General features: G+C 36.7%; 1 non-coding gene across 1 annotated transcript; it reads right to left on the bottom strand.

Annotated features, from left to right (window-relative positions):
• Positions 1-755: 755 nt before the first annotated feature.
• LOC127679549 (small nucleolar RNA SNORA17) lies at positions 756-884 on the bottom strand. The gene has a single exon (XR_007976848.1). It is a non-coding gene; the product is annotated as a small nucleolar RNA SNORA17 (small nucleolar RNA).
• Positions 885-9424: the final 8540 nt, after the last annotated feature.

The raw sequence follows: 9424 nt of genomic DNA, 5'->3' as shown, positions 1-9424 counted from the left end.
AGAATGCATAGAGGAAAGAATCTCAGGCATAAAAGGTATCAAAGAAAAAATTGACACAATACTCAAAAAAAATACAAAGTGAAAAATGCTCCTAACCTAAAACATCCAGAAATATGGGCCCAAAAGTTACCTGAATTGTCAGCCAGCATGATATCATATTCCCATGCCCGAGGGGCTGGCTCACTGGCAGACCCTACAAGCAGGGTCAGTTCTTCCTTTGTTGACCAGGCCAAGTATATGGCTAGGCACCGTATAGATTAAATGGTTAGCCACTGAAGGACATGACCATTTCTCTCACTATTACAACCCATGGGTTAGATCTCCTGCCTGTCATAGGTGGACAGGAATGAGAAAGTATATTTTTCTCTCCTCAAGATGCTCATGCTTTTGGGGCCAGCTTACCTGCAACTCCCACATCCAGGGCCAGCATACTATGCAGCCCAGGTGAGGTGTAGGGACTGGGCTCTTGAGTGCTGCAGTAGGTGAATGGCAGAGACAGCTGTCCTGCTCTGATGACCTCAGTGCCTCCTCTCATGTCTGTCTGCCATAGGCAAAAAGGGGTAGGAGGAGTAGGGAAGGGATCCTTCACTTGCCCATATGACTATACAAAAAGACTAGTATACCAGCTACTCATACCAGCCTGCTCCTCACTAGCCAGTTCTGTCTCTATTAATCATTACCATATACATCTGTTTCTCTTCCTTTTCCATTTCTTCACCAATTATTTGCCGTTCTTAATGACCTCTAAGTTTTTTTTTTTCAGGTTGCTAATTATTCAGGTGTTTACAGGTCAAAACAGAATGTAGACACAATCTCTCTCCTCTCTGCCACCTACTGATGCAAATGTGACATAGCAGCACACCTGCAATCCCTCTAGGGGCAGGCAAGTCAGTTTTCTAAAGTGTTTTTATCAAACAAACCTAGAACAACTTATTTTCACTATGGATTTGCTTTCTTTATTTTTCTACAATTTCATATGGTATGCACTTTTGTAGCTAACTAGATTTCACAACACTTTTTGTGGCGGTATATATAAAAAAGCTTTTTTTTTTTTTTGATTCAGTGATTTTAAGAAAAGTTATATTCCAACTACACATACTTTGGGCCATAAAATAAGAATGACTCTATAAAGAGGAAAATATAAATAAATATTTCTGCAGCTGGTGCTGAAGAAATATCAGTCTAAATACATTGGATATGAGTGTAAAGCATATTTTAAGCATATAAATCAATAAATCATTTTATATATATATATATGTATATATATATATATATATATATATATATCCATCTTAATCAAGTTATAACTTTCTTCCTTATAAGTTATCTACCCTCTTCTATATATTATCTGATGAAAGGGCTCTAAGCACAAAATGGTTCTTTATTTCTATATTATTTATCCATTTTGTTGATTATCTTATGTAATTTGCTTCATTTACAATTTGTGTCCATTAATTTCTCATTTATGTTACTTATTTTCTTCTCTTTTTATTATAATCAACTAAATTTGTGTACCCAAATCAAGCAATTTATATAACATATAATGTATAAACATAATAATAGTTCTTGGTAGTTTCCTACAGCCCATGACATTTCTGGACACAGGTTCTTGGTCCTAATTATTGTGTCAGGTATGGATTTCTGTTCCTACAAGGCAATATAAAAGCATTTGGTTATAACTATGTTTTTTATGCCATGAATGTAATAGTAATTTTGTTTCATAATACAGTTTGTTATTTCAGCTTCTCAGATGTAAGCAAAATGTAATATATTATTTTAACTTTCCTATAATGTTGAGATGTTCTTTGTATCATAACATGGTAAATTTAGGAGAAAGTGATTTGGGTTAATAAGAAGTGCTTTTCTTCACTGTTCATCTGGAATGTTCTATATGATCCTTCTAGGTAAATATATGTTACATAACAGTTGGTTTATTTTGAGATTACATTTGGTAATATGCATATTGTGTATTATAAAGGCAAGGGATGCAATATTGTCATAATAACTGAAAATTCTATGTCATAGACATTACTGGTTTGAATATTATTTAAAAGGAATATCATAAGTGACCACATTGTGTCCAAATTCAATATATTCCAACTTAGTGTATACATGCTATATTCTGATCCATTAACATTTCAAAATGAAACTTTTTAATTATTAAAACTAAACAATACAATTAGAATAGATAACCATAGTGTAGATTACAGTTTTATAATACTAATATATATCACACTACAAAAAATAATCATTAAAAATCTTATTAAAAGTCTGAATAAACAGCATAATCCCTAACCTTGTAAAGAACAATTTTCAATAACCCAGTGAATCTAAATTAAAAATAAAACAAATAGAAATAAAGTATTTTATTACAAAGATAAAATATATTGTGCTTCTCTTGAAGCAATCAACATATTTGACACCTATAGCACCTCAAACATCTTTCTTTCTCTTTCCTTGCTTCCTTCCTTACTTCCTTTCCTTTTTCTTTTGTCCTTCCTTTTTCTTATATTCTTTTCCATTTTTTTTACTTAGTTTATATATCAATGTATGTGGAATATATGAAGTAATGATCGCCAATATTCTCAGTCTCCACTCTGCTGACTTTCTATATGATATTTGCCTCTAACACACTGCCACTGAAATCAAGACTTTTAGATTTCAGCCAGTAAATCTTGTAAATGAGGTGTGGTAGGTGGCCTGATTCTGCACATATCAATTCAAATGTGTCTCTCCAACACTATCTAAAATTCTCTGACCAGCTGGATATGTAAAATGTCTCTTTTTGGGTAATCAGTCTGGAAAGGGGTGTCTGAAAGTTTAAATAATAAGAGAGGAAAACAAAATAATGTGGAAAATTCACCAACAATAGTTAACTTTAACTTCATGTTATATATTTCAAGTGGCATCTTTGTATGTTATGGATAAAATGTTTGTCTGTATACCCAAAAAACCCACTTTTTTCTTTTATAAAACATGTGGTTATAGGACACTGAAGGAGCTCTCAAGGTAATGTAGGCCATCACATCCAGTTCGAGTTTTTGTCAAACAGGATATCCTATTGTGACAAGATGAACCTAGTAAACTAGAAAGTCAAGGTAAGTTTGTTGTTGTGGGAAATATTAAAAAGAGTGCCCTTTCCTTCAGTCTTTGCTCCACACTTTATTTCTGTATTTCATCCAGTGACTGTCCCACCTGAGGATCCATCCCATATACAGATATCAAACTTAGAAACGATTATGGATTCCAATAAGTGCTAGTGACAGGAGCCAGATATAGCTGTCCCCTGAGAGGCCCTGCTAGTACATGACAAATACAGAGGGGATACTCTCAGACAACCATTAAACTGAGCAGAGTATCCTCAATGGAGGAGTTAGAGAAAGTACCTAAGGAGCTGAAGCAGTTTGAAACCCCACAGGAGAAACACAAATATGAACCAACCAGTACCCCCAGAGCTCTCAGGGACTTAACCACCAAACTATGAGTACCCATGTGGGTAACTGAGATTGGCCTGGTTGGACATCAATGACAGGAGAGGCCCTTAGACCTGTGAAGGCTCATTTCCCCAGTGTAGGGAAATGGCAGGTCAGGAAAGCAGGATTGGGTAGGCTAGTAAGCAGGGGCATGGAGTATGAGATAAGTAATTTCCAGAGGAGAAATATGGAAAGAGGCTAACATTTGAATTGTAAATGAAGAAAATATCAAATACTATAAAAAAGTATAATTAGCATATGTAGCTTTACTTTATAAATTATTTTTCTATTGTTAAATTAAATCCAAAATGTTTAAAAAAATAAATAAAAATGAACAGCAATATCTGGTGCTATGATGAGCACCTGCTGGCCACATGGCACATTGGCACACTCTCTTGCCCAGAGCTCCAGAAATCTCTCCATTAAGCTAAGTTCTCACTGGCAGGTCACCACAATGTCAGCCCCAAACTACAAAACAACCATGGCCTTTTGTGGTGCACATCTATCCAAACCACACTTTGTCACAGTACCTTTCTCTCTGGAACCCAGTTTAACTACCACATGAAGGAAAACACCACTCAAACTTATCTCAGAAAAAATGCTAACCTTATTACTGGGCACAACAACTTGAATCCTAATCTTAACAGTCATATTAAATCTAAATCCTCCTTTGGCGAATCCTGGCAGATCCACCATTGAGTCACATGTCTCAGGATTGGTAAGACATACACATGAAGTCTGAAAAACGACTCAGTGGGTTAAGCACTTGACAGCCTAGCATACCAAGTGACCTGAGATTTATTCTTTTGATCCATGGAACCCACTTAATAAGCTGGATACCGAAGGGCTTATCTGGGTGTTTCTAAAGTGAAATGGGAAGCAGATAGGGAAAAGCATCTAGAAACTTTTCAAGATGACTAAGAGTAAGAAGACCCACCACATCAGTAGGAGTAATTAGGTCCTTGCCATAATACCAGCTAGAAAGATGACCACTGACTTTCATATATACACATATCCATCTTTGTACATCCTCTGACTTTGTCTCTGTCTCTCTCTCTGTCTCTGTCTCTCTATCTCTCTGTCTCTCTCTCACACACACATACACACACAGGCACACACACACACACACACACACACACACACACACACTTTAATCATACTCTCACACATTATTTTCCAGCATTCTTTTTCCATTCTCTCTCCTCTCAGTGAAATTCACTTTTCTCATTCACTTTTTCATTTCTTTATTCTGAGTCGACTATCTTTAATTACGATTGGCTGTAAGAACATGCCAATGTCATGTTCACTTAAGTTACTTTACCAACAGCCTTACCACAGAGGAGTATGACTGATATTACCCCTGTTGTCGGAGCCCAGCCTCAACATAAGATCAAAGTTATCAACAGGAAGTAGGGGCACAGGAACAACAGGAACTGGAAGGCACATAATAAATAAACACAGACTACTTTTTGGGTACAAAACTGACAGGCACTTTTTCAAAGCTTTAAGTTAATTTCTTCTCTCTCTATCTCTGTCTCTCTGTCTCTGTCTCTCTGTCTCTCTGTCTCTTGCTCTCTCTCTCTCTCTCTCTCTTGCTCTCTCTCTCTCTCTCTCTCTCTCTCTCTCTCTCTCTCTCTCTCTCTCTCTCTCTCTCCTCTTTCTTGTTTATTTGCTTGCAGCTTGAGGCTGCACACACTTTACTTTCTCCTGAACACTCTGCTTTTCTCCGCTGTTCTTTTCTTTTCTCAAACTCATAATCCTACACACCTCTCTGCATTCCCCTTTCACTCACACATACACTGTTTATACACACTTCAAGCACACCAATCCACTCTCCTTTCACACACACACAAACACACACACACACACACACACACACACACTTTACACACACCTCACATTCTTCACTCACTCTTCACATGAGCTTCTTATGCTTACTTGCCTTATTCATGTCCCAGTCTTTTATTGGTATTCCAAAGGCTGGTAGAAAAGAAGACATTGTATAATCACTGCCAAATCAAATTCAAAAGAATAACCATATTCAATAAAGAATCAAGAATTACAATTGTTCCCCAAAGTTTCCAGCTTCCCCTGTTCCCAGGCCTGTAGCCAAAATAATAATAATTGCAAACTTATCATTTTTTACACTTTATAACTTATTATGCTTCAGAGCTCAGAGCTCCAACATCAGCTATGTTCATTTTCTTGTGAAGCTCTAACAATAAATGACAAGGGAAAAGCTGCCAGGCAGTGGCCAGAAAGAATCAAGTTAACCCTTAACGCAGTATTTCCCCTAGTTCTCTGCTTCTGTACATTGGATACAATGACTCTCCCTTGATCCCCAGTGTTTTGACTTTGTTTTTCTAGTATATAATTTTCTGTATTCTTTACTTTCTTGTGCAGAAACCACTCTTAAGTGTGCAAAACTAATTTCAATAGTTTTTTTTCTTTCCTTTCTTGGGGTTCCAATGTTGGCTCTAATTTATTTTCTATTAATTTCTTCAAGTTTTCTTTACAAGTCAAGCATTAATCTAGAACTACCAGTGTGTAGTTATTACATTGTTTCCAAGATGAGAACATACAGCATTGTCCTGTGCCATTAGGATTTTGCTGTGCTGTGACCATATGCCTCAAATTTTAATAGTTTAAGAATCATTACATAAAGATACATCTAGTTTCACAGAATTCACCAAGGCAGACAAAGAAAGAAAGCCAGATATAATAATATAATTCACACCAAGGCCAACTGAAAAACAGATACATACAAATCAAATCAATACAGCTGTTGTCCAGGACTAAGGTTAGAAGAAATGGGAACAAATGTGTTTTACAAAGAGGTGCTGTGTGTTACTGAGTTGTCTCTATTCTGTTCTACTGCTGGCATCAAATGCCTGTAGAATCTTACGAAGAGGTAGGGGATTATGCTTCTCTTCTCTGTAGTGATATAATAGTGTGGGTGGATAATGATTTGGCAGAGAATTCTGTGTAGTATACAAGAGGGAAAGACAGCTGTAAGTTATGTTACCTCATTGCTTTCCTCTCTGAATTCTGAGTATAGACTTATTGTGACCAGCTACTACAGGACCCTGCATTTGTGGCTTCCTAAACAGGACAAATTTTGCTAAAAAATCAAATTTATGTGTACAGATGTATACATACATACAAATGTGTGTTTGCACATGTATGTATGCTTGTGGGTATGCATGTGCATGTGTGTATTACATGTGTGGCTAATGCATTCAAAACTAAAAAAATGGCATCAGATCCATTAATGAAGCACTATAAAGTGTGCATTCTTCCACTTGAGTGATGAAAACTTAATGTATGTCCTCAACAAAAAAGCCAGGGTTCTTACTTCAGGAGTTATTTATTCAGACTATGATCTGGATTTTTGGACTCTGAGGCAAAATACTATGTTGCTTTGATGAGAGTATTTTATCAGACAATCAGGAAAGGTAACTAAGCTAAGGAGATAGCAAGGTAAACAACTAGAAAAGGGGGCTTGTGCTGTCTTTTTACACCTAAGATGTTCCTTTCTTCAGACCTCGCTGAAGAAGAATTATGTCCTCATGTTGAATTTCTTGATCAGCTATCTTAAACATTTAATATCATAACACAGGTGTGGTCACATCTTAGTGATTCTATTATTGCTTCAGCTCCCATAAGTACATCTGTCAGATCCATTCCTATTTACTTGTCCCATTTTTACTTCCTTGGTCTCCACTGACCAAAATACAACTTATGAAAATTAAATACTCAATGCTCCAGTGAAGAGGAATGCCAGGGCAGGAAGGTGGGTATGGTTGGGAGGGTGGGGGAGCACCCTCATAGAGGCAGCGGGAGGGGTATGGGATGTGGGGTTTCTGGAGAGGAGTCCTGGAAAGAGGATATTGTAAACAAAGAAAATATTCAATAAAAAAAGAAAAATTATATTCTCCTTGGAGCTGAGACAGACTTAGTGGTGATAGAATATGGCATAGAATAGAGAACTCAAGTTTCAATTAAGCATTTCTTCTGGAGTGAATCTCCAGTTTTAAAAACACAATTACGATTCAAATCTAATAATCTCCATAAAAAACATCTTAAAAAAGAAGTTATTTAAATTATCAGATATCACTTAAAGTAATGTAGAAGCAAATTCACATTGTTGTTATTCTTTAATTGAGAAAGAATGTCAGGAACCCAAGAAACTGAGTGTGGGACTCATGCACTTTCTCGGTTTTGACAGCAACTGACTCTTCTCAGGGTGTGACCCATCTGTGAAGAAGTCCTCATGACTCAGGACTAGGCTAGGGCACATGCAAATCAGAAGCACTTTATCAAGGCTGAGAACAGCTACATATTGGACAATATCAATAACTCATCCTGAACAAGAATCTGCAGGTGTCTTAAAATATAATTGTGACACATAGCTTTCTACAAAAGGTAAAAGTTTATCTTGAGCCCTGCAAGTAGAAAGGAATTTTGAGTAACTTTTGTTCATGCTTTCCATGCTACCATCTCCTTAGGACCTGCAACAGCACATTCCCAAAAGCGCAAGGATGCTCACATGCTCTTTTCATTGTTGAATAATTATCTTATTTGATCCAAAGTACAAGTGCAATAAAAACAAACACAACCGTGATAGAAATTTTTTTCAGATCAGTGAAAAATGAGCTGAGGTTTCCATATTGCCTCCCCCTATTTTGCCTCCTTGTAACTTACACAATGTCCTGCTTTCATTTCCTCTAATATATATACATATGTACATACATACATACATACATAAGGTTTCTTTTCTGGTGTTTTCCCTGTTCAGCCAGAATGAATCAATGGATACTGTGTTTTCCAGGCTTGGCTCAAATGTATATCCACCTACTGCTTTCTAACATCTGTTTGATAGTTCCAGTGGTCACTGCCTCCTATTAGTTATTATTCATTTTTTCCCTTTTGGAACATCAAAAAAGAATCCACTCTTGTGAAAGTATATGCTGAGTCTTGGGAAGGAAAATTACAAGAGCACAGAAAGTATCTGTCCCTATATGCCCTCAACCTGCATATGGTCCTCTGCCTTGTTTACATGCTTCCCTAAGATATGAGCGTATATATTTATATAATCTTATATAGTAGGTGCAAGACAGTTGTCTTTAAATTAATTTGCCCTGAGTGAGCGTTTATAGAGCTACTATGTTAACATTTAGTATTTGTTCACAGACATTTATTCATGGGTTTTCTGATCTTGTGTTTCTAATCCTGATTTTCTGAACTCAAGCAGCCTGCCTTGGATCACTTCATTCTTTATTGAATTTCTGCATAAAGTGTATACAGAAAGTAAATAAGGCTGTCTGCAGCATTGTAGTTAGCTGTTCTGTTGCTACTTATATTTTAGTGGCAATATTGAACCCCAAAAACTATTTGCCCCAATGAGAAGACCGTTTGCAGGTAGATGCTAAGGGACCCTCTCCCCAAATTATTTCTGATTGTCAAATAAAGATGCCAACAGTCAATACCTGGGCAGCAGAGACCTAGAAGAGTTTGAGGTGTCCTAGGATGGAGGTTGCAAAGAGGTACCAGGAGGAAGAGGAAGAAAAGCCACCATAATTTATGAATAAAGAAAATGTGGCCCTGTGGGCTGCCCAGTCAGTATTAAGAGCAAACCATAGGAAACCCAGGAAGTAATGACTCAGGTTTATTGATATGAAAGTAGATTCTCCCAACATAGAAATAAATGTTTTAAAGCAGGGTAGAAACCTCAGGTGTAGATTTAATAATTTCTACAACATAGAATTAGGTTATAGTCTACCTCATTCTTTTCAGGTCCTGTTATTCACAGGTCATTTCTTGCTTTCACAGGAGAAAATTCTCAAAGGGCACATGAAAAGAGACCTGAAGAGCCTCATCGGAAAGGATTTAGAGAGCCCTGCAAAAAGAGGTAAACAGGAACAATGAGGAAAAAATTCGGTAAGACAATA

This window comes from Apodemus sylvaticus, chromosome 2, assembly GCF_947179515.1.
Source record: "Apodemus sylvaticus chromosome 2, mApoSyl1.1, whole genome shotgun sequence".
In the NCBI taxonomy this organism is placed as follows: domain Eukaryota; kingdom Metazoa; phylum Chordata; class Mammalia; order Rodentia; family Muridae; genus Apodemus; species Apodemus sylvaticus.
Note: the sequence above shows the minus strand (reverse complement) of the source record. Positions and strands in the feature narration are given on the sequence as shown.